Source organism: Nyctereutes procyonoides, unplaced genomic scaffold (genome assembly GCF_905146905.1).
Source record: "Nyctereutes procyonoides isolate TBG_1078 unplaced genomic scaffold, NYPRO_anot_genome, whole genome shotgun sequence".
NCBI classification, from domain to species: domain Eukaryota; kingdom Metazoa; phylum Chordata; class Mammalia; order Carnivora; family Canidae; genus Nyctereutes; species Nyctereutes procyonoides.
In genome coordinates, this window is record NW_026575151.1 from 10,689,748 (window position 1) to 10,716,637 (window position 26,890).

At 38.6% G+C, this 26,890-nt stretch overlaps 1 protein-coding gene across 3 annotated transcripts in view; it reads right to left on the reverse strand.

Annotated features, from left to right (window-relative positions):
* The window catches only part of FRAS1 (Fraser extracellular matrix complex subunit 1), a 437,262-nt gene that overhangs the window by 390,335 nt on the left and 20,037 nt on the right, over window positions 1–26,890 (reverse strand). The window lies entirely within an intron of this gene.

A 26,890-nucleotide genomic window follows, 5' to 3' on the forward strand; every position in this document is an offset into this window, starting at 1 on the left:
AAACAATCCCAAAACCACTATGTTGTCTTACACCTGTATATGAAAAAATAGATAAAAAACACGAACTGAATGCTGAAGTAAAAGCAAGCACAAGGGAGCTCTAATCCTAAACTTGCCTCCAGTTCACAGCCAGAACCAAAACAAGTTCTTCTACAAATGTTTCTCAGCTTCTCCTTTTGTAAAGAAATAAAATCACACTTGTTGGGTCAGCTACCAGATCTATGGAGTAAAGATTCTACATAAATCAAGTCTTATAACAAACTGTGTAAAAAAAAAAAAAAAGTTAACTGTCTTCAAAAAACTAAAGGACATTTATCCCTATGAAATGGCCTCCAGTGGCCAAGCAAAGCACTTCAGCAGCTCTGACATCGCCCACCCTCCCCCACTCTCTCCCAAACAAGGATTTATTGTTAACTTCTTTTCCTTCTCCACAGTCTTATATTAGACTAGCACTAGCCTAAATTGGAAAGATGGTGGGGCTTTGAGACCAACATTTCTTGACTACATTTCCCAATCTGCACCTTCACAACACACGTGATCCTTAGGACATTCTCCTGTCCTCAACGTCCTCAATTGTACAATAGATATAATAATATCCGACACCTTGAAGATAGTTGTGAGTATTAAGTGAGACAAGATACCTAAACACCAGGAGCCAGGATCAGCTACATAGTTGGTGGGGTGTGGGGCAAAATGAAAACACAGGGCATGTTGTTCAAAAACTAGTAAGAATTCCAAGTTGGCAAAGCAAAGCATAAAACCAAGAGCATGGGGCCTTGTGAATGCACGACCTATACAAAGTGCATGGGAAGTGCTTGTGAAGCTGTTCCTGCTCCACAGCATTAAGAGTATTCAATAAATGATGCATATCATTAAGGCAAAAGTGCTTACTTTGATATGGGTTTTCAACTTTTCAGAGTGTTTTCACAAGGAGATGGTTTTCCCAATGGGAAAAAACCCTTAGAGAATGGAAATATCAAACTCCAGGGGAGCTACTGACTGTGTCTTGGCCTAAATTTCCTTATATTTGGAAGAGGTTGGCTCAGAGAAGTAGGTTTTAAACTATACTTTGAAACTAGGCTCTGGGATCCCTGGGTGGCTCAGGGGTTTAGTGCCTGCCTTTGGCCCAGGGCGCGATCCTGGAGTCCCGGGATTGAGTCCCATGTCGGGCTCCTGGCATGGAGCCTGCTTCTCCCTCCTCCTGTGTCTCTGCCTCTCTCTCTCTCTCTCTATGTCTATCATAAATAAATAAATATATCTTAAAAAAAAAAAAGGGAAACTAGGGTCTGGGGAAACCCCAGTGGCGCAGCAGTTTAGCGCTGCACCAGTATGATCCTGGTGACCCGCGATTGAGTGCCAGGCTCCCTGCATGGAGCCTGCTTCTCCCTCTGTGTCTCTGCCTCTCTATGTGTGTGTGTGTGTCTCTATGAATAAATAAATAAAATATTTAAAAAAAAGAAAAGAAACTAGGCTCTGAAGAATCCTTGGAGTGCCCTCAAAGACAGAAAGAGCAAGCAAAGGAGGTGAATGCCAAGTAAGTCACTTTTACTTGAAAAGAGTGACTATGTTTGACTTTTTTACCTTCATTTGAAAAAATGAGTTACATGAAAACTACTGGATTCATTGACTTGGCAGTCTTTCCAAGTCTTAAATTCTACACTCTGTTTCTTGGTATATCTTCACAACAATCTTGAAAGTAGGATAGATATAATCTCCTTTATCTGCTAAAGAACATACAGAGAAGATCAACATTTTACCAAGGGATCTGTCACTTACCAAACCCTAGCCTCCCTATCCCAATACCAGTTTTTTTCCTCAGCTGCCTCTCTCCCCTCTAGCCTCTGGGAAATAGTAACTTCTAAGGCTATTTCTTTTCTGGTTCTTCAAGAAACCTCTGAGATGACTACAGTGTTAATGTGACCACAGGAAAACAGTGCTGCAAAATCAGATGAATTAGAGGTCAATTCAATGTGGTAATAAGGCACATATTCTCTCTCTCTCTCTCTCTCTCACACACACACACACACACACACCACAAGCTAAGCTAAGCTAAGCTAAACTAGTTCTCCTATTTCTACCCAAATTTATACCCGACATCTCTCCCCCAAACCTGGAATCTCTCCTCCATCAACCCTCAGTTTGTTCTCTATCTTTAAAAATTTCTTGTTTAAGGCCACCTGGTTGGCTCAGTGGTTGAGTGTCTGCCTTTGGCTCAGGTCATGATCCCGAGGTTCTGGGATTGAGTCCCGCATTGGGCTTCTCCCTCTGTCTATATCTCTGCCTCTCTCTGTGTGTCTCTCATAAAAAAAATTTTTAAAAAAATCTTTAAAAAAAAAATCCTGGGATCCTTGGGTGGCGCAGCGGTTTAGCGCCTGTCTTTGGCCCAGGGCACGATCCTGGAGACCCGGGATCGAATCCCACGTCGGGCTCCCAGTGCATGGAGCCTGCTTCTCCCTCTGCCTGTGTCTCTGCCTCTCTCTCTCTCTGTGTGTGTGTGACTATCATAAATAAATAAAAATTAAAAAAAAATTTATAAAAAAAATCCTTTAAAAATTAAATAAAAATTTCTTGTTTACTTCCTTATCTTTCTTCTTTTTCCCTCCCTCCCATATGTTCATATGTTTTGTTTCTGAAATTCCGCCTATGACTGAAATCATATATATTTGTCCTTCTCTAACTTATTTTACTTAGCATAATACTCTCTAACTCCATCTCTGTCATTGCAAATGGCAAGATTTTGTTCTTTGTGATGGCTGAGTAATATTCCATTGTATCTATATGTATCTAAGTATACACACACACACACACACACACACACACACATCTTCTTTATCATCAGTTGATAGACATTTGTGCTCTTTCCATAGTTTGGCTATTGTCCCTCAAAAAGATAGAATTAGAACTATCCTGGGATCCCTGGGCGGCGCAGCAGTTTGGCACCTGCCTTTGGCCCAGGGTGCGATCCAGGGGACCCAGGATCGAGTCCCACGTCGGGCTCCTGGTGCATGGAGCCTGCTTCTCCTTCTGTCTGTGTCTCTGCCTCTCTCTCTCTCTGTATGACTATCATAAATAAATAAAAATTTAAAAAAAAAAGAATTAGAACTATCCTATATATGATCCAGCAATTGCACTACTAGGTATTTACCCAAAGGATACAAAATTCAGATACAAAGGGGTACATACATGCACCCCGATGTTTTACAATAGCATTATCACCAAGAGCCAAACCTATTCCTTTATTCCTAACTTTATCAGGAACATAAGGAGCAAGGATTGTTCAGAAACAATCCAGAACCATCCAAACCCAACACAATAAAGAAGAGGGTTATAGTGGGAACTCAGTGGCAAAAAGAAGACAACAGGAAAGGAGAGAGATGGAGCAAAACGTAAAGGAGAATGAACCAAACTCTTCTTCTATTTTTGCATTTTTAGCCTAAAGCCAGCTCTTACTCTCCCATACCACATGACCCTTGTATCACAGAGTACATGGCTCAAACAACAGAAATTCATTTTCTCACAATTCTAGAGTTTAGAAGTCAGAGATCAAGGTGTTGGCAGGGTTGATTTCTTCTTGAGGTTTCTCTCTTTGCATCCTCACATGGTCTTCCCATTGTGTGTCTATACCCTAACCTCCTCTCTTTTAAGGACATCAGTCATTTTGAATTAGGGTCCACGCACACGACTTCATTTTACCTTATTTACCCTTTAAAGGCCCCACCTCCAAAGACTGGGAGTTAGAAATTCAAGATATGAATTTAGGAAAGACACAATTCTGCTCATAACAGTCCTCTATTCTCAAGATTAAAACCAAAACAATAAAATAATGAGACTTCACTATGCATAAAATAGACCCAACCAGCTTTTGTGAACTATTTGTGGGGAAAAATATGCTCCAATTTCCAAATAAACAATTTAAAAATGGTTCTATCAATGCAGTATACCATCTGCCAATAGTCTTCTTTTTCCTACAATGAGGTTTTTACCGTTTGAATGAAACTTAACCAAACAGGATCTAGCTACTAAAGGACAGAATTTCCTTTCTTGGAAAAGTTTTTACATTTTTGCATTGAAAATAAAGACTTTTCTGGTCAATTACACATATTTTTTCAATTTTTTCATTTATAGATATTACATTGCTTTATGATAATGATTTTAGAAATGTTTCCTGGTGAAGGGGCTGGTCACAGAAAGAGCATTGTTTCTGCTGAGGATTAACTTCATTCTTCCTGGCTTCAGAGGTTAAGTTGGCACATGTTTAACTAAAAATAAAACAAAGCTAAATTCCTAAATCTAGAACATAACTTCAGTAAAAATTGTTTCATATGACAATTGGAAAATTCTTGCAGGTCATCAGAGATGGACACAAGTAGACAATGGCATCAGTGGACAGCAAGTACTACCCTCAATCAAACTGAGGAATTTCAAGTTTATTATCTATAAATCTCCCTGTAGTTCCCTTATAATACTTTTTTTTTAATTTTTATTTATATTATGATAGTCACACACACAGAGAGAGAGAGAAAGAGAGGCAGAGACATAGGCAGAGGGAGAAGCAGGCTCCATGCACCAGGAGCCCGACGTGGGATTCAATCCGGGGTCTCCAAATCGCACCCTGGGCCAAAGGCAGGCGCCAAACCGCTGCACCACCCAGGGATCCCTATAATACTGTTATTAAAAAAAAAAATAGCGTTCTCAATTATAAGTAGGTTGTTAAATCACTCTATGGAAATTCATACATTCTTTTTAGTACCTAATGCCTTAGTTACTAATGCTTTATTTTTTTAAAAGATTTTATTTATTTATTCATGAAAGACACACAGAGAGAAAGAGAGGCAGAGACACAGGCAAAGGGAGGAGAAGCAGGCTCCATGCAAGGAGCCTGATGTGGGACTCGAACCCAGGAATCTGGGATCACACCCTGAGCCAAAGGCAGGTACTCAACCACCAAGCCACCCAGGCATCTCATTACTAATGCTTTAAAAGTGGAATTGTAGCAATTAAACGTTCCCAGGCACTTGAAGGTTTATAAATGTTATAGAGGCAAAGCACACTGACTTTGGTGTCAAGCAGATCCAGGACTAAGTCTTGGCTCTTCTACTTTCAGTGAAGCCTTGAAAAAGTTCTGTTCTTTCATAAAAAGGGAACTGTGACTATAACCACCTCCTAGGGCTTTGGAAAAGATTAAACACGATGACACATGGCCAGAGCAGTGGTACACAGTAAATTACAAACACAATTATTATGGTATTTGTATTCCACAGGCTCCATAACAACCCTGTGAAGTAGGTACTACTATCATGTTCACTTTCAAAATGAAGAAACTGAGATGTAGAAAATTTGTCACTAGCCTAAAGTCAAACAATAAAGAACATCCTCTAACTCCAAATCCTGGAATCTACATTAAACCAAGATGAGTAGAAAGTGTTGATGAGATGTTTTTAGATAAAGTAGCATTTACCATCTTTGTCTCTCCCCACCTCCCATTTTCACTAACCGCTCACATCTATGGTTGCTTTCAACATGGATATGTAAATAAATTTTTCATGGCTTATATGAACTATAGACTATAAGCAGTATATACTAATAATGAATATACACACCTCTTGGATATGTGTAGGCCTTAAAGAACTAGCAACTGTGTTTCCACTGTGAAAATGAATCATTGTAGATGGAAAACAAATTGTACAAATAAAAAGAAACATTACCTAAAAATGTTGTTCAATGTATTCTTCCAAAAATATTTCAGGAAGATTTCAAGAACTATATTTGGCAACAATTGAAGTTTTTAATTTGAAAATATGAAGAAAATTTAAAATAGCAACTTTGGGTTCCCTGGGTGGCTCAGAGGTTTAGCGCCGCCTTCGGCCCAGGGCCTGATCCTGGAGACCCGGGATTGAGTCCCATGTCGGCTCCTTTGCAGGGAGCCTGCTTCTCCCTCTGCCTGTGTCTCTGCCTCTGTGTGTGTGTGTGTGTGTGTGTGTGTGTGTGTGTGTCTTTCATGAATAAATAAATAAAATATATTTTAAAAAAATAAAAATAAAATAAAATAGCAACTTTATTACTTGATCTGAAGCCCTTAATTTAATATCAATTGGTGAATAGGAAACCTACATTAAGATACCATTTAAGTAATAAATGGTATCTTCAAAAAGGATTCGTGAATATACTAAATTATATTTTCAATTCAGTTTCTCTGGAGTCCATACACTTACTCCAAGCAGGCTACAAATTAAGGATTTATTGAGTACTTATTCTGTACCATACATTAAACTAAATATATTAACTCACTGGATTCCCCACAAATGCTCTATGTGCTAAGTAGCATTATTATCCCATTATACAGGTGAGGAAATCAAGGTATAGGAATTCTGTAACTTGCCCAAGGTCTAACAGCTATTAAATATTAAAGCCAGGATCTCTGGGGCACCTGGGTGGCTCAGTCGGTTAAGCATTTGTCTTCAGCTCAGGTCATGATCCTGGGGCTCTGGGATTGAGCCCTGTATCAGGCTCCCTGCTCCACAGGGAGCCTGCTTCTCCCTCTCCCTTTGTGCACTCTCAAATAAATAAATAAAATATTTTTTAAAATAAAATAAAAATAAAAACCAGGATCTCAATTTGGTCATCTGGCTTCAGAGTTAATACTCCAACTAGTACTTTATATTGAATCAAGTAATCATTTGATAATATAGAAAGAAGTTCTGTTAAAACACTTGAAAACAAATTATATTAGTACACCATGCAACTACCATGTGATAATTAGCTATTCATTGTTTCTTAAAGTTAACTCTCAACTCTACAAAACTTCCACCAAAAAATGAGTCTATCATTTAGCACACAGTATAACACTCCATGTTATTAAGATGTTATTATAGATAAAAGTCAGAAAAGTTCCAACTTTAGAACTTTGTAAGCTAAAGATTCAAAATATATTTAATAAATGTTGCATGTGACTTTAATTCATCCAAAAGCTATTTAATTTCATGAAAAAGCTATGCTACCTCAAACAACTAAAATATTTAAAATAGAGCATTTGCCATCATTTTCACTTCTTAAACAATTATCCCAAATCCACCAACATTACCTTTTATCTTAGCTGTTGTGTGACCCAAAGTTCTCTGGAAATATATAGATAATATAAAGATGGAGCACTACATGCTTTCCTAATTTCACTTTTATGTGCAGCCTGGGTGGCTCAGTGGTTTAGCACCACCTTCAGCCTAGGGCCTGATCCTGAAGACCCAGGATCGAGTCCCAAGTCGGACTCCCTGCATGGAGCCTGCTTCTCCCTCTGCCTGCGTCTCTGCCCCTCTGTGTGTGTGTTTGTCTCTCATGAATAAATAAATAAAATCTTTAAAAATAATAATAATTTCACTTTTATAGTTGCCAAAAACTATTTGGCCAAATAATTTCACGTATTCCTCTCACACTGATTTTAATTTCTAACTGCATAGTGAATTCCAGGTAGCCTGTCATGACATACCAGACTGGTCATCTAGACTCAGGGTGGGAGATAAGACAGGGGAAGGAGCTCCATAAACAGAGGAGTTGTGATCCAGAGCTCATTCTCATTAAATGCAATGTAATACAGTATCTATTAAAACATGCTTCGGAAATTGCTGCTAGTAGTAACCTTAACAGGAATAAGTGAAAATATATGCTTTGCAAACAGAATTTCTCTAAATAGAACCCTTTTAAATTGGTCCTTGGGGTGTCAGAGGATTTTTTAATTTTGTCTTCATAACTGTGTTCTTTCACAATTCACTGGCTCTGGGCCTTCAGATGCTAATTTCTTTTTCTACTAGAAAAGTTAATAGGCACCTCCACTTACAGCAGATGGTTCCTTATAAAAATAAAAATAAAAATGAAAAGTTGGAGAGCATCTGGCCAGATATATCAGATTTGGTAGTTCACATTTTAAATACCTGTTATTCTTATTCAGATAAAAATAATTTTAATCCTGGTAACTTAATCTTCTGCTCTTCTGAAATCTTAATAAGGTTTTTATGATAGCAGATATTAAATATAATCAGTTGTCATAGTGGTATGAGTACTGTTTTTCTTTTTCAGTAAAAGCAGCATGGCTTAGTTCTAACAGCTGCAAAAATAGAAATTCACTTCAATTTATACTTAGCACTTTGTATCTTAGCTTCCAGAAACCTTGGTTAACTCCCTTCCATTTCTGCAATGTTTCTTTTTTCATGGCTCCTGAATAGGCATTTGAGTTTTAGGCTGGTACTCATGGTATTTTTCCATTTTGGAATAACTTTATCATATCTTGAATGCTTCTCAATACATATCTTATTATTCCAGCTTGAGAATGGCTCCCCTTTTTTGGCTGCTCCTGAATCCAGACAGAAATGTGACTGCAGGCTTGGGTTCAGAATATTCCAAAAGTGAACCACTATCGCCAAACAAAAGGTGACTCTGAATGAAAATTACACATACTTCATTGTGGTCTTCTGCGGCCACCCAGCTACAGTAAAAGCAAAGGTTAAAGTTGGATGAGTTTTTCTCTTTCTCAAAATAAAACCACTTGTAATAAACTACCCTTTTGTGATTCGCAGCTTCTACTCTGTGCATACAGACCCCCTGGGTGGTATATAAAAGGTTTTATGTGAATCTGCAGGAATTAGTCTGAAGTCTTCTGATACCTTTTAACCCATGATCTATGCATGCATCTAAGAGTGACATAAGAGTCACGCTTTACTTTGAGGAATAACACTCTTCTTATGGAGCATCTCTACTGTGAGGTCCTGGAAACCCACCTCCCCCCAGGTCCACTGAAAACCTCTAAGAACAGCATGGACTACCACTGATGAAGTACCTACTACATGCCAGTCCTCACAGTAATCCATCCTACAGAACAAGGACGTGAGGTTTGTGCAGGTTAAATAACATGTGTAAAATTATTTTGTAAGAAAGCAGAAAGATGAGATTAGAACACAGGTCTTTCCCAAAGCCACTATACACTCTTCTTGACACCAAAACACTGAAAGAATGAGAAGAACCGCAAGCTCCAGAAGTACCAACCAGGGAAGTTCTTACCCCTGAGCCACCCACACTTCAGGATCCTAAAATTGAAGCCTTTAAAACTTTTAAAAATATATCTGTTTGAAAATCAGCAACAATCAAAGCCACTGAAAAAGTTCAGCATTACTCAATAGTAAAACATATTTTGGCCCATTCACTCCATCCAGAGCAACCTCGGCCTGTAGATACTGAGGTGGCACCAGAAAGTTTAAAGCAGAGTAATAACATAAACACTTACCTACCAACTAGATTTCTCTTGATACAGCATAAGAACGATTTGTACAAGACCAGAGGAGGAGGGGATGTGTTAGAAGCCACAGCAGAAATCAAGCTACAAGTTAATGGTAGCATGAACCAAGATAGCAACAGCACAAACAGCAGGAAAGAGGAGATTCAGAAATAGGTGAAAAGTTAAATAACCAAGCATTCGTGACAGATAAGGGGTAGGTAGTAGGAATGAGAAAAGTAAGTCTAAATTAATTTAAATGTATGCCACTGTTTCCAAGAGCAATGAAAACAGCCCCACCTAAATGCAAATTTAAAGCCCAGATGGCCAAAAGCCCTCCCTACAAAAATAATCTTTAACTGCTAAAATTTCTCCTAAAACCCAAATTCAATTATTTTTAACAATGTAGTTATTTCAAGTTTTACTGTGAATTAGGCTCCTGCTGAATATTAATATCCATGATTTATAAACTACAAATTTATCCTTTATGCTGCACATAATTATAATCTTGCCATTTCCAGAATTATGCTCCTCTTGGAAGTTTTACATTTGAAAATTATGCTCAGTTAATGCACAAAAGGGTAAGAGAGGCCATTCTATGCAATGACAGCCTTTATATCAACTAGAGGAAAAAATGCCTTTCTTCAGTTGTCGACTTCTAAAAAAAAATTCCCATGGCATTTGTTCTTCTAATGACAATGAGAAAATCATTTCTTGCAACACACAGCTGTACTTTAGGAATAGCATGGATTTATAGCTTCAATGATCCTGAGCATAGATTACCTCACAGGGTCCCAAGAAGTAAGATAACCTTCAAACCATCCTGAAAATCTACGAATTCGGCCTGAGATTTAAAGAGAGACCAGCTGGAATGCTACAGTGAGAGGAGTTCACGCTTCTATCAAGGTAGGAAGACGGGGAAAAAGAAATAAAGAAACAAAAGGCCTCCGAGGGGGAGGGGCCCCGGAGGAGCCGGGCTGAGGCCGGGGCGAGTGTCCCCAGGACAGGAAAGCCCCGTCCCGGAGGAGCAGGAGCTGCACCAACCTTCCCGGGCGGGCGGAAAGGGGCTCGCAGGGAGTTGGAGCAGGACCCAGGAGGGCGGGGATGCCCTCGGGCTCCCGGGGACACTAACAGGCACCTGCAAGCGCAGGAGAGTGCACCGAGCTCCCTAAGGGCTGCAGCACGCACCGGAGCAGTTCGGAGGGGCTCGGGAGCGGCTCCAGGGAGGGAGCTGCGGGGCGGGAGCGCAAATCCAACAACACAGGCCCGGGAGCACAGGGCGCCGGGACACAGCCCAGGATCCGGCCTCCCCCCGGGACAGGCAGAGGCCGGGAGGGCCCAGGACAGCAAGGACGCTCCTGCCCCGAGCTGAGCAGATCAGCGGCCCCGCCCCGGAGCCTCCAGGCCCTGCGGACGGAGAGCCGAGAGCCCCGAGCCCCGTAGTTCCTGCGGAGACTGAATCCAGGCTTCCAGAGTTGCCATAGCAACTGCCGCTGATCCTCCTGAGACCTCACGGGGTAAACAACCCCCGCTGAGCCCTGCAGCAGGCAGGGGCAGAGCAGCTCCCCCAAGTGCTAACACCTGAAAATCAGCGCAACAGGCCCCTCCCCCAGAAGACCAGCTGGACGGACCAGTTCCAGGGGAAGTCAAGGGACTTAAACTCTACAGAAATACTCCCCCGTGTTTTTTTTTTTTCTTTTCTTTTTTCTTTTCTTTTTGATTTCTGATTGCTTCCCCCACCCCCTTTTTTTTTTCACCTTTCTTTCTTTTTCTTTCCCTTTTTCTTCTCTTCTTTCCTTTTTCTTTTCTTTTTCTTTTTTCTTTTTCTCTTTTCTTTCCTTCTCTCTCTTTCTCTCATTCTCCCAATACAACTTGTTTTTGGCCACTCCGCACTGAGCAAAATGACTAGAAGGAAAACCTCACCTCAAAAGAAAGAATCAGAAACAGCCCTCTCTCCCACAGAGCTACAAAATCTGGATTACAATTCAATGTCAGAAAGCCAATTCAGAAGCACTATTATACAGCTACTGGTGGCTCTAGAAAAAAGCATTAAGGACTCACGAGACTTCATGACTGCAGAATTTAGATCCAATCAGGCAGAAATTAAAAATCAACTGAATGAGATGCAATCCAAACTAGAAGTCCTAACGACGAGGGTTAACGAGGTGGAAGAACGAGTGAGTGACATAGAAGACAAGTTAATGGCAAAGAGGGAAACTGAGGAAAAAAGAGATAAACAATTAAAGAACCATGAAGACAGATTAAGGGAAATAAATGACACTCTAAGGAAGAAAAATCTACGTTTAATTGGGGTTCCCGAGGGCGCCGAAAGGGACAGAGGGCCAGAATATGTATTTGAACAAATCCTAGCTGAAAACTTTCCCAATCTGGGAAGGGAAACAGGCATTCAGATCCAGGAAATAGAGAGATCCCCCCCTAAAATCAATAAAAACCGTTCAACACCTCGACATCTAATAGTGAAGCTTGCAAATTCCAAAGATAAAGAGAAGATCCTTAAAGCAGCAAGAGACAAGAAGTCCCTGACTTTCATGGGGAGGAATATTAGGGTAACAGCAGACCTCTCCACAGAGACCTGGCAGGCCAGAAAGGGCTGGCAGGATATATTCAGGGTCCTAAATGAGAAGAACATGCAACCAAGAATACTTTATCCAGCAAGGCTCTCATTCAAAATGGAAGGAGAGATAAAGAGCTTCCAAGACAGGCAGGAACTGAAAGAATATGTGACCTCCAAACCAGCTCTGCAAGAAATTTTAAGGGGGACTCTTAAAATTCCCCTTTAAGAAGAAGTTCAGTGGAACAATCCACAAAAACAAGGACTAAATAGATATCATGATGACACTAAACTCATATCTGTCAATAGTAACTCTGAACGTGAACGGGCTTAATGACCCCATCAAAAGGCGCAGGGTTTCAGACTGGATAAAAAAGCAGGACCCATCTATTTGCTGTCTACAAGAGACTCATTTTAGACAGAAGGACACCTACAACCTGAAAATAAAAGGTTGGAGAACCATTTACCATTCAAATGGTTCTCAAAAGAAAGCAGGGGTAGCCATCCTTATATCAGATAAACTAAAATTCACTCCGAAGACAGTAGTGAGAGACGAAGAGGGACACTATATCATACTTAAAGGATCTATCCAACAAGAGGACTTAACAATCCTCAATATATATGCCCCGAATGTGGGAGCTGCCAAATACTTAAACGAATTATTAACCAAAGTAAAGAAATACTTAGATAATAATACACTTATACTTGGTGACTTCAATCTAGCTCTCTCTACCCTTGATAGGTCTTCTAAACACAACATCTCCAAAGAAACGAGAGCTTTAAATGATACACTGGACCAGATAGATTTCACAGATATCTACAGAACTTTACATCCAAACTCAACTGAATACACATTCTTCTCAAGTGCACATGGAACTTTTTCCAGAATAGACCACATACTGGGTCACAAATCGGGTCTGAACCGATACCAAAAGATTGGGATCGTCCCCTGCATATTCTCAGACCATAACGCCTTGAAATTAGAACTCAATCACAAGAAGAAGTTTGGAAGGACCTCAAACACGTGGAGGTTAAGGACCATCCTGCTAAAAGATAAAAGGGTCAACCAGGAAATTAAGGAAGAATTAAAAAGATTCATGGAAACTAATGAGAATGAAGATACAACTGTTCAAAATCTTTGGGATGCAGCAAAAGCAGTCCTGAGGGGGAAATACATCGCAATACAAGCATCCATTCAAAAACTGGAAAGAACTCAAATACAAAAGCTAACCTTACACATAAAGGAGCTAGAGAAGAAGCAGCAAATCGACCCGACGCCCAGCAGAAGAAGAGAGTTAATTAAAATTCGAGCAGAACTCAACGAAATTGAGACCAGAAGAACTGTGGAACAGATCAATAGAACCAGGAGTTGGTTCTTTGAAAGAATTAATAAGATAGATAAACCATTAGCCAACCTTATTAAAAAGAAGAGAGAGAAGACTCAAATTAATAAAATCATGAATGAGAAAGGAGAGATCACTACCAACACCAAGGAAATACAAACGATTTTAAAAACATATTATGAACAGCTCTACGCCAATAAATTAGGCAATCTAGAAGAAATGGACGCATTCCTGGAAAGCCACAAACTACCAAAACTGGAGCAGGAAGAAATAGAAAACCTGAACAGGCCAATAACCAGGGAGGAAATTGAAGCAGTCATCAAAAACCTCCCAAGACACAAGAGTCCAGGGCCAGATGGCTTCCCAGGGGAATTCTATCAAACGTTTAAAGAAGAAATCATACCTATTCTACTAAAGCTGTTTGGAAAGATAGAAAGAGATGGAGTACTTCCAAACTCATTCTATGAGGCCAGCATCACCTTAATTCCAAAACCAGACAAAGACCCCACCAAAAAGGAGAATTACAGACCAATATCCCTGATGAACATGGATGCAAAAATTCTCAACAAGATACTAGCCAATAGGATCCAACAACACATTAAGAAAATTATTCACCATGACCAAGTAGGATTTATCCCCGGGATGCAAGGCTGGTTCAACACTCGTAAAACAATCAATGTGATTCATCATATCAGCAAGAGAAAAACCAAGAACCATATGATCCTCTCATTAGATGCAGAGAAAGCATTTGACAAAATACAGCATCCATTCCTGATTAAAACTCTTCAGAGTGTAGGGATAGAGGGAACTTTCCTCGATATCTTAAAAGCCATCTACGAAAAGCCCACAGCAAATATCATTCTCAATGGGGAAGCACTGGGAGCCTTTCCCCTAAGATCAGGAACCAGACAGGGATGTCCACTCTCACCACTGCTATTCAACATAGTATTGGAAGTCCTAGCCTCAGCAATCAGACAACAAAAAGACATTAAAGGCATTCAAATTGGCAAAGAAGAAGTCAAACTCTCCCTCTTCGCCGATGACATGATACTCTACATAGAAAACCCAAAAGCCTCCACCCCAAGATTGCTAGAACTCATACAGCAATTTGGTAGCGTGGCAGGATACAAAATCAATGCCCAGAAATCAATGGCATTCCTATACACTAACAATGAGACTGAAGAAAGAGAAATTAAGGAGTCAATCCCATTTACAATTGCACCCAAAAGCATAAGATACCTAGGAATAAACCTAACCAAAGAGGTAAAGGATCTATACCCTAAAAACTATAGAACACTTCTGAAAGAAATTGAGGAAGACACAAAGAGATGGAAAAATATTCCATGCTCATGGATTGGCAGAATTAATATTGTGAAAATGTCAATGCTACCCAGGGCAATTTACACGTTCAATGCAATCCCTATCAAAATACCATGGACTTTTTTCAGAGACTTAGAACAAATTATTTTAAGATTTGTGTGGAATCAGAAAAGACCCCGAATAGCCAGGGGAATTTTAAAAAAGAAAACCATAGCTGGGGGCATCACAATGCCAGATTTCAGGTTGTACTACAAAGCTGTGGTCATCAAGACAGTGTGGTACTGGCACAAAAACAGACACATAGACCAATGGAACAGAATAGAGAATCCAGAAATGGACCCTGAACTTTATGGTCAACTAATATTCGACAAAGGAGGAAAGACGATCCACTGGAAGAAAGACAGTCTCTTCAATAAATGGTGCTGGGAAAATTGGTCATCCACATGCAGAAGAATGAAACTAGACCACTCTCTTGCACCATACACAAAGATAAACTCAAAATGGATGAAAGATTTAAATGTGAGACAAGACTCCATCAAAATCCTAGAGGAGAACACAGGCAACACCCTTTTTGAACTTGGCCACAGTAACTTCTTGCAAGATACATCCACGAAAACAAAAGAAACAAAAGCAAAAATGAACTATTGGGACTTCATCAAGATAAGAAGCTTTTGCACAGCAAAGGATACAGTCAACAAAACTCAAAGACAACCTACAGAATGGGAGAAGATATTTGCAAATAACATATCAGATAAAGGGCTAGTTTCCAAAATCTATAAAGAACTTATTAAACTCAACACCAAAGAAACAAACAATCCAATCATGAAATGGGCAAAAGACATGAAGAGAAATCTCACAGAGGAAGACATAGACATGGCCAACATGCACATGAGAAAATGCTCTGCATCACTTGCCATCAGGGAAATACAAATCAAAACCACAATGAGATACCACCTCACACCAGTGAGAATGGGGAAAATTAACAAGGCAGGAAACAACAAATGTTGGAGAGGATGCGGAGAAAAGGGAACCCTCTTACACTGTTGGTGGGAATGTGAACTGGTGCAGCCACTCTGGAAAACTGTGTGGAGGTTCCTCAAAGAATTAAAAATAGACCTGCCCTACGACCCAGCAATTGCACTGTTAGGGATTTACCCCGAAGATTCAGATGCAATGAAACGCCGGGGCACCTGCACCCCGATGTTTCTAGCAGCCATGTCCACAATAGCCAAACTGTGGAAGGAGCCTCGGTGCCCATCGAAAGATGAATGGATAAAGAAGATGTGGTTTATGTATACAATGGAATATTACTCAGCCATTAGAAACAACAAATACCCACCATTTGCTTCAACGTGGATGGAACTGGAGGGTATTATGCTGAGTGAAGTAAGTCAATCGGAGAAGGACAAACAGTGTATGTTCTCACTTATTTGGGGAATATGAATAATAGTGAAGGGGAATATAAGGGAAGGGAGAAGAAATGTGTGGGAGATATCAGAAAGGGACACAGAACATAAAGACTTCTAACTCTGGGAAATGAACTAGGGGTGGTGGAAGGGGAGGAGGGCGGGGGGTGGGGGTGAATGGGTGACGGGCACGGAGGGGGACACTTGACGGGATGAGCACTGGGTGTTATTCTGTATGTTGGTAAATTGAACACCAATAAAAATTAATTTATAAAAAAAAAAAAAAAATGATCCTGAGCATAGATGAGTTAATGGTTGGAGGCCCACGGGAACAGCAGTAGCTGAACTCCAAGATAAAGAAAATGACAGAGTTTAGAAAGGCCTCTTTGGCCCTCAAAGCCCAATTTTGCACTTAACCAGATCTGAATATCTATCATGGTGATTTATAAGTCAAGTTCTGAAAATATGGGGGAAATTTTCTCAATAGAAAAATAGCTTCAGGGAAGCCCGGGTGGCTCAGCGGTTTAGCACTGCCTTTGGCCCACGGCGTAACCTTGGAGACCCAGGATGGAATCCCACATCAAGCTCCCTCCATGGAACCTACTTCTCCCTCTGCCTGTGTCTATGCCTCTCTCTCTGTGTCTCTCATGAATAAATAAATAAAAAATCTTAAAAAAAAAAAAAAGAAAAATAGCTTCAAAATTGGTATAATTCTGAAACCACACCTTAATACCTTCGTGGTTGGATAACCAACTGGCTCTCAAATTCCAAAGGTGTCCAAACCTTTCTAGATTAGCATACAGTTCAGTATTAAAATCTGTTTGCTACATTTAAATTTTTCTCTACACTAAGTGAATTAACTTCCTTCTAATTTGGAATTTAAGGCTTATGCCTTTTCCAGGGTCATGAATGCACTATGTTTTGGCTACAGTATTATGTTGTTCTTTTACAACATTAATTCTACCCAGCCTATGCACACTCACAATTCCTTGAATAGCAAGGAAGCACAGCTTTAGGCGCAGATGGTTCTAAGTTGCAGGAAACATCTCCCAGAATCTTGAAACAGATTTCCCCCTGCCTGTCACTGTCCCAGAATCGTATTCTCTACCAAACACGGGCCAGGCCAGCAAAAGGGAATCACAGAAATGCCTAGATCATGGGCTTTCAAACTGAGGGCATTTGACCCCTGAGGCCAAATGAAGTCTCCTCAAGAGTACAGTGAGAATAGATAATTTTAATTTCCAGATCCCCATATCCATGTTTCCTTTCCTCAGAATAGGCTAAGCCTTTCACTATTTTCCTTCTCACACTATATAAAAGAAAGACATACCTCTCACTCTGAATTTTTATAGAGTGTAATGCTCCAGTATGTTAAAATCTTGGGATCATCAAACACAGGGGCATTTTGAAATATCAATGTTAGAGTTGAGGAAACAAAGTACTCTAATAACTCACACTAATCCTTCTGCAAATCAGGCAGTTACTAATCCTTTCCTTTTAACAAAACCGAAGAGGGACCAATCAAATTGTCAGCTTATCATTAAAAATAATTTTTAATGATAGATCATAATTGATTGTGGCCTTTAACTAAGAAGAAGTTCAAAGAGACTATAACAAATTCTTCCCTTACCTAGATACTTATGTTAACAAGATTTCACAGAGCTTAAATCTAGACAAGTGAAAACAGGAATAGAATTGATATTGAACTGTTTCTCATCAAGCAATAAATAATATGCATCCTGCATGAACTAACTGAAGGGGAAAAAAGCCCCATCCATCTCATTAAGAGATGCATTTCCAATGAAACTGTACTTTCTAATGTTTAACAAATATTCATCAAAATCTGTAATGTGTTTATGTTGTTTTGTTCAACTGTGATAACTTAATCCAAAAGAAATTACTTAACACTTAAGAGCCTTATGTTCATAGGAAACATTACAAATATTTTAAATTTAAATTTATATACATATTTTGTCACACAGAAGTATAATAGGGTGATCAATAAAAGACTTTGAAGCATAAAAATAATTTACACGAGGATAAATTCTGCGGGAAAATTGGATCAGAAACGAAAGTTTAAAAAGAAAAAGAGACAATGTACATTTCCTATAAAGGAAGACTTTGTGTATATTTTATGGAGGATGGTGGCGGGAATCAAATTGCTACAATAATCAGATTCTGTTGGATATACTGACATTTTAGAATAGAGCTATAATAACTTTCCTTAGAATGCCAGTTTTCCACATGCAAAAAACGCATACAATTCACACATCTATGATTAAAAAAAAAAAAGCTTTAGATATAAATTGTAAATGTGTAAGGAGATACATGGTTTTCAAAACCAGTGGGGGAATATGAGGAAAAATTAGAAGTAAAAGAGCACTGACTCAGGCCAAAGAAAATTCATCACTGGTCTGAGGAAGGGACCCAGCTCTTCTAAAGGATATGATCAAAAGAAAGGAAAATGTCTGAAAAAAGGATTCTTTGAAAAAGAAGAGAAGGGGAATGGGAAATGAAGCCTCTATAGGTAGCTAGAGTTTCTTTCTGTCCACTTATCCCAGCTCCACCTACCTGCAATGTCCAGAGGCAGCTGACAAGGCCTGGAGTTCTTTGCTGCTTACCTCCTAACTCTGGGACACCCATCTATCTCTCACTGACAAGATCAGTGAGTGAGGGATCCTGCCACAGAAGAGCTAGGAGAGCTAATGCTAAGCTTCTTGCCAATGAATCTCCCAGGTTTCTAAGAGGGTCTGAATTCCAAGTAATATGGTTCTTTCAGTTTCACCCCTCAGCCATCTCCTTTCAAGGTTCAAAACTGCTCTAACAGGCTGGATGGGGTAAGTTTATGTGTTGCCCCAAGCTATACGTTCAATCACTGCCTTCTTTGGCCATTAGTTTTGCTATAAAGTCTACACCAGTGCTGTCCAATATGTAGCTACCAGTCACATCCGCTATTTAAATCTAATTAAAAATAAATAGAATTTATAATCCATTTCTTCTTCCACCACTAGCCACATTTCAAGTATTCGTGTTGAACTTTGGTGGGAAGTAGCTACCAGCACAGTTACAGAATATTTTCATTGTTGCAAAGAGTTCTGTTAGAGGATTTCACCTTGCCAAACACTGTCCTCATTTGTGGAGATACTCCTCTAAGGAACCCTACTGTCTCTCTTTACAGCCTAGCTTTTTTTTTTTTTTTTTCAGCCTAGCCTTTTTAACCTGTAGTCCCATCCCATCCCATTCTCCATAGTCTTTAAGACATGACACCGGATGTCTGAATTCCAATTGTTATCAGGGTCAGAGCTCTTTCCCATAGGTATCCAGGACTCATTTAAATCAGAGAATGTAGCTAAACACCAACTTAATATACCAAGCTTGCAGTGTCAGTTAGGGAGGTTTTGTTTTTCCAGCAGAGGAAAGGAAGACAAATTTTAAGGAAGTTAATCCCAACTCCATCTGCCTGCATATCCTGGCAAGACATCCTAGGACAGATTTACAAGGCAATGTAACCATTTAAAAGGAAAACAAAAGCATTGCCTTGCCACACAAATGGAAGATTAGAAGTGAACTGAAAATAAATATTCCATAACTATAAAAGAATTTGAGGTGGTAAAGTGTTTGTGAGCTCAAAATGAATGCATCCCAATATGCAGCTCGTGGAATGCTTACATATCTGTTTGTACAACAGATTTATGCAGTTTAAACCACGTGTTCGTGGCAAAAGCAGAACTGAGCATAGAAAATATTTCACACAGTGTTTCTCAAAGCGGATACATCACTAGCTATTCACTGGTACAAACTCGGGACAATAGAATGTATTTCATTAAGATAAAAACTATTCCACTTAGAAAAGATTTGATTTTTATTGACATCCTCCCTTGACAGAAAAAAATTATTTTAAATACATATAATTAAAAGGAAACAAGACTCAAATCTTTACTAAAAATCTACTCTTTCTCCTAAATGCCTGAGCCTGCCATCTTCTTCTCTAAGCAACACTGCTGAACACTCCAATTACACCTCCCACGGTGGTAATACCAACAGGATTGCTTTCTCTTGCCCCAGGGAGATAAATCAATCAGGCATATACAGTGTGGTATCTATTTTGGCTCTTCACAGACCTTTGTCGTTAGTTCCTCTTTCTTAGCTGTGTTCCAAACAGACGAGTTTGCCAAAGAGCTAGCTGGGTTACCAATGGTGAGATGTCATTCTATTTGTGTGGTATAGATTATATAGAGTATCACATTTATTAATGCTTAGGCTCACTCAGGGATCCAGAAGATGGCAGTTTTCAAAATAGAACCAAGGGTAGAGTAGTTCTGACAGTTCTACACACACACACAAAAAAAGAAATCATCAAACACAATAAGATGATTGTAAATACTGAAAATGAAAGCTCTTAGTTCTAGCTCCTAATTTACTTCCATGTTTTGTTACACCATCAGCGTGGGGTAAAAATTGAGATGTTAGTACAAAGGGATGCAGAGGAGAAAGACAGGAGCATAAACAAAAAGCAAACAAACAAAGAAATATAGAATTTGGAGAATGAATCAAAAAGCAGAGATTGAAAACAACCGCTACACTAACACTCAAGGTACAAAATCCTTACAATGAGATAAAACAATCACAACAGTACAAAGAAAAAAGAAAAAAAAAAAAACCATTAACCTGTTTTCTAAAAACAGTTGTAGCTATTAAAAGTCAGGCTATGACCTGGCCCCAAAGTTTTCTCAAAAAGATCTTTTTTAACCTACATTTATGTTTCTTCGTTTTCTCTCTTACACAGCTCCAGAGTTTCCATACAATTCTCTTACATAAATACTCAAATATCTCAGACTCACACTGACAAAAAATTACATGAGTCCTTCCACCCAGGACATTCTCAAGACCCTGTTCTTTCCTGCCCACTCCTCAGCTCTGCTCCTTTGCATAAACTACCAAAACTCATCCAGTTTCTCTTTGCTTTGAATCAGTGGCATTTACAATCCTTGAGTCATAAAGGACTCTCTTAAATCCACCTTTAGAAATATCAGCACCAGCATGAAATGCAATTTATTGTGCATCTAAACACTGAGCTGCTAACCTTCTATCTTTGATTAAAGACAAAGAGGTTGAGGATTGATTGCCTGTCCTTGAAAACAGTCTTTGAGGGTCTCAATGAATAGAAGCAGGTAAGAGAATGCTTCCTTACACTGGGAAAGGAAAGCTTAATTTACAACCTCTATAGGGCATTAAATTAAGGATAGGAAAATGATCAAACTTCTTACCTTACTTCCAGTATTCCAAAACTCCTATTTTTCTACATTTTTAGAAGTCAAGGGGCAGGGGGGTGGGGAGGTGGGGAGGAGACATTTATAACTCCAAAAAGGCTAGAAATTATTACTCTTTCAGATAATAGTCTAAAGCTCCCAAACACCTGAGCGTGCTGCAATTTAACTTACTCTGCTCTCATTCCTCATGGTAGGACAATGATTTTGGAATGGACACTATACACCAAATCACTGACTCATATCAGAGGACTGGAGAAATGTTTGGCCCCATACAATCTGAGTCCCATCTTTCTAGTCAATAAATTTTCAGTCTCCATTACAAACTGTTTTCTCCTTCCACTAGTCATTTATCAAAGGAAAATAAATGAAAGAACTAAGTACCAAGAAATGTTCCAAACAAGCATTTCGAGAAAACAATAAAACATCCCACTTTGAAATGCTTTAACATCTAACCTATCACCCATTTACTTCACTGCCCATACCCAAATTACCAAAAAGGACATCAACACAGCCCCAATTCATCAAATATGTCCATGCTTTTGCTGAGTATTATTTTAAACAAGTAAAGGTTTATTATAGAGTGAAATGGGTCCAACTAACTTTCTTTCTCAACTTCACATAGAAGTAAAGATGGATATTAGTTTAGGGTTGCCACAATGTGGGTAGTCAAGAGATAGGAGACCTGGTTCCAATGATGCATTCTCCAGCCTAGTTGATTAGGCCAACCAAAGCAGATGATAGCTCTCATTTAAGGCTTAGTAAATGAGCCACACTGTCTCCAAATGTCTACTTATCCTTAGAGAACATCTGCTCCCATCTCTTTGGCCAGCATACTTTTACTGTTGGAAATGGCCTCTCTCCTTGGTAGTATGGTAAATCATAAGGTTTGTCTCTCCCCATGAGGATATGATTACAGCTGGGGGTAAGATCCTTGATGCAAGCCAGATCAATCAGAATTTTCCCAAGAACTTTGACTAGAAACTTATCCCCAGAAAAGGGGCTCCCTGTGAATACAAACTATTTGAACTGTGTAAACCAATGTTGCCACCACAAAGAGGCTGCCTGAGAATGATGCCAACCCAGAGGAATGCACAGCCAAGAGAAATGTCATATGATCACATGGATGCAGCTGCATCAGAAGCTAAACTCTTGGACTTCCAGGTCAAGGGAGCAATAAATTATAAGCTTTGCTTATGCTAATTTGAGCTGAGTTCCCATTGCTCACAGTAAGAGTCCTAAATAATGTGATTTTCATACACCTTCTCCTGCTTTTCTTCTATCTTTGAAGAAGATCCTTGTCTATGTTGTCCTTGCCAATTAAGGTTTGATCCCACTCCAGTCATCTTGTCCCTTCTTGATTTTCTGCGTCCACTGTCCCTTCATTCTCCTAACTTCTATCCACTCTCTCCTTTGGCTCCATATCCATAACAAGTTTTCTCCTGCTTTTTGATATAAAATGGGTTTCTCCCACTTATTAGACTCTATTAACAGAAAGGTTTGTTTTAAAAGAGAGTTTTAATCACAAGGTTTGAACACTCTGCCTTTCACTTAACATTACCTCAAAAAAAAAATTACCTCATAAATGAGTCTACATGACTAAATGCTCTTCACATCTATTATTTTAATAGCTATAGAATGTTTCACGTCAACTCCATCTATACCGATTTACTCAACCACTCCTCTACTATAGACATTTAGATAACTTCTTAATTTATAGTATAAATAATCCTGGAAAGGTCACTTTTTTATGTATAATTTTATCTTTCTTCTAAATTAATTCCTTAGGGCAAATTCCCAGAAGCTTCATCAAAACTGGATTTAATCAATTTTTTTTCTAATAGGCATAAGGTGATATCTCATTATTGGTTTAGTTTTCACCTTGCTCTTAACAATGATTCTTCTTAATATATTTGTCTGCTACTTGTATTTTCTCTTACGTGAACTCTCTATTCTTAATTCCTGGAGTTGGTAGTATTATTAAATATTTGTATGAATTCTTTATAAGTAATAAATAATTCTTTATAACACTAATTCTTTGAAAATCTGTATTCTATTGGGCTTTTTTTTAGTTTTATGTTGTTAGATATTTTTAAAATTTTATTAAAATTTGTCAATACTGCCTTCTATGTCATCACCTTTTAAAAATCAGTAATTCAAAAATCAAATTAGTTTTAATCTTACATCAGAATTCCCTACTAATACCAGCTAATAGGATGGAAATTGGTAAGACTTCCCCAAAGGGCAATTTGGTAATGTACATTTAAGTGTGTACACAAATATGTTTTTTAAAGATGTGTATCATGTGGCTCAATAATTGTATTTCTAAGAAATTCACCTCAGAAAATAATTGAAATTTACCCTGAGGAAATAATTTATCCTCAGGAAATAATTCACAAATTCCTCACCTCAGCCATAACCATAAGGGTTCTAGTAATTTTCTTGTTTCCAAGTACCAGTGCCTCCTTTGTGTAAGATAGGAAATATCCCCATGATACAAGGTTGCCATCAAAAGTTTTACTGTAGAAATTCACTAGTACATATTCTAAAGCCCTTCCAAGCGAATCGCCTAACCTTGATGTCAAAATGTATTTGAAAGTTGTTTGGATATATCTTTACCTATCTATGTGGACTTTGTAATTTTTATCAGACATAATTTTAATGCAAACACTTGTAACGGGTTGTATAGAAAACTAATGATATTTTTGGTGCTGATCCAAGAGAAGTGTATTTTTAAATATCCCCCATCCTGGATCTTTGTGGAGTATTTAGTATATTGACATGTATTTTTATAAGGTGAGGTAACTCAGAACTTAATTTAAAAATCTCAAGTATATTGGTGCAGTTCAGCTGTCTTCTCTACATCACCATAGCCATTTGCTTTCATTTCCAACCATAAGAACTAACTTATTAGTGACTTGAATCATCAGAAGTTTAAAAAAAAAATTTTTAAAAAAAGCTTAGATCTTTGTCTTTTACAGCATAGACCATTTTCAGGAAAGTAGTTAGCTAAAGTGTGTAGTCAGTGAATGTTATATACTGCCTTTGCTACCACAGTTCACACAATCCTGTGGACAGTCCTACCTCACCCTGGTCAACCTACATGATCCTTCTTCCATTGGTGAGTCAGCATGGCCTTTTAGACATGCACACAACTCTACCTTGGTCCAAGAGATCATACTGTATCTGCTCTCCAACTGGTTTTTCCTGCCTAATTGTGTTGTTCGGGGCACTGCTCAGATGGTCTCTCTAGTTCACAGGAAGTATTTATTTTCCAAGGTCCTCCTTTTATACAAATCATACTAAGTCAAAGAGACAAGAGAAAAGGAATTCTAAAAGTGAAGAGATGTTGATTATGTTGGGGCTAGAACCACAAAGTGGCTCAGGCTTTCAAAAGCCACAGTGTGGATAGTGACAAAGCATAAATATAAATATCCAGAAAAAAATAAAAGTCTTGAACAACAAAAAAAAAAAAAAAAAAAAAGAAAAATGTGCTGGAATGGTCATCATAATGTTGCTTACAATACCAAAACACTGGACTAGGAATTCCAATCAATAGGGATCACCAAAATAACTTAGTTTATCCACAATGGATTTATCATGTAGATCAATTATGTACTGAGATAGAAAAGCATTCACTATATAGTATTATACTCAGAAAACAATGACCAAACAATATGCATATCGTGATGCCTGTTTTTGTTGATCATACACATACTTAATAGAAGTTCTGTAATAAGTTCATCTAATATTTACTAGTAGTTATCCTTGTTTGTGGAATTATCTGGATTAATGGAGACTTTCCCTTTTTTTAATGTTTCATCATTTTGTTTGTTTGTTTGTTTGTTTGTTTGTTTGTTTTAAAGGCTTTAAAGAGGTGCCTGGGTGGCTCAGTCAGTTAAGCGTCTGACTTTGGCTCGGTTCGTGATCTCAGGGTTCTGGGACAGAGCCTCACACTGGGCTCCCCGCTCAGTGGGAGGGTCTGCTTCTTCCTCTCCCTCTGCTTGCTGCCCTCCCTGCTTGTTCTCTCTCTCTCTGTCAGAAAAATAAAAACATTTTTTAAAAAGTTTCTAACATTGCAACAGCTCTTTCCTACATGCTTTGCATATAATAGGTTAATAGAAGGCACTGAAAGTTTGGGATTTTTTTTAATGATAGTTATGGGCTCGTTAACCTTAAATCCTATAAAAGTAAATCTAATATTACTATAAAATATTTCCTTGGCCAGGGGAGCCTGGCTGGCTCAGTGAGTTAAGCAGTTAAGCATCTGACTCTTGGTTTTGGCTCAGGTCATGATCTGAGTCCTGAGATCAAGCCCCTTGATGACTCAGTGGAGAGTCTGCTTAAGAGTCTCTCTCTTGGGATGCCTGGATGGCTCAGCAGTTGAGCACCTGCCTTCAGCCCAGAGCATAATCCTGGAGTCCCAGGATCGAGTCCCTACATGGAGCCTGCTTATCTCTCTGCCTGTGTCTCTGCCTCTCTCTTGCTGTGTCTCTCATGAATAAATAAATATAATCTTTAGAAAAATTCTCTCCCTCTCCCTTTGCCCCACCCCTGCATGAGTGCATGTTTGCTCTCTCTTTCTCAAATAAATAAATCTTTAAAAAATATATTTCTTGGCCTTTTGTGATCTGAAACTTTTTTTAAGATATACCTGGTAAAATTATTTCTGGACACTTTAGCACAAAGTAGAAAGCATCAAAATATCTCTTTACATCTGTTTATTTTAACAGATCATGAGTGCAATTATTTTCTCCTCTGTAACGCTAAAGTACGAGTGTCTTTCATTAACTTTAAAGGAACTACATGTACAAGGGGAACCAATTTACCCTTCTTTTGGGTAAAACATTTGTATGATTCTGTAAAGAAACTTCCACAGGGCAGAACTACTCAGTCCAGGAAGGGAGTATATAACTAAGGATAATTATTTATGTATTTGTTCATTCACTCATTCATTCACTGAATACCTGACAATGTCCTCTACACAGATATAAAAATGAGTACACTACAATCTATGTCCTTAGTGGGAGCAGATGTGCAAATAATCAAGTACAGTCCACTGACATAAGGCGGTAGAGGTACAAATATCAGGTGCAGTGGGAATGTAACTGGAAAGTCTCTCACAGGATATTGTCCGTGGCTTCTCCTTTCCTTTGATATTTTATGTTTGTATGGTTTCTTTTATTTTAGAACAAATTTATAATACTTTTAATATAAAAATACTTTCAATATAATTAATCATATTAATATAATGGTGTTATGGCCATTTTTCCCTTAGAAAAATCAAAAAAGAAAGCTATCACCACTCTCAAAAGTTGGAATGATATTCTGGGGTATGTACTTTGGTTTTCAAAAAACACTTAAAAAAAAAAAAACTATTGATGGGGGTTTTTTTTAATGGTTTTCTTCCTAACTCAATAATTTATTTCTAGTACCTCCCCCCAAAAAATGGAATTCTTAGTTTTAAAGATACTATCTCCCTTGCTGAGTAAGTATCCTTAACCTTAATAAGTTTGTATAAAACCATATCACAGGAATACACATGCCTTGATGCTCACAGTATTTCTTTTATTACACTATATATTTATCTCCTGTTATTACTGAGGTTTTTCCTCCAAGTCATCAGTGAAACAGAGTAAGAAATATAAAAAGACTTTTTTTCTTCAACACCTTCATCCATTCTACTAAAGTGGTAACCAAAGCAATCATTAACATGAGTTTATCTC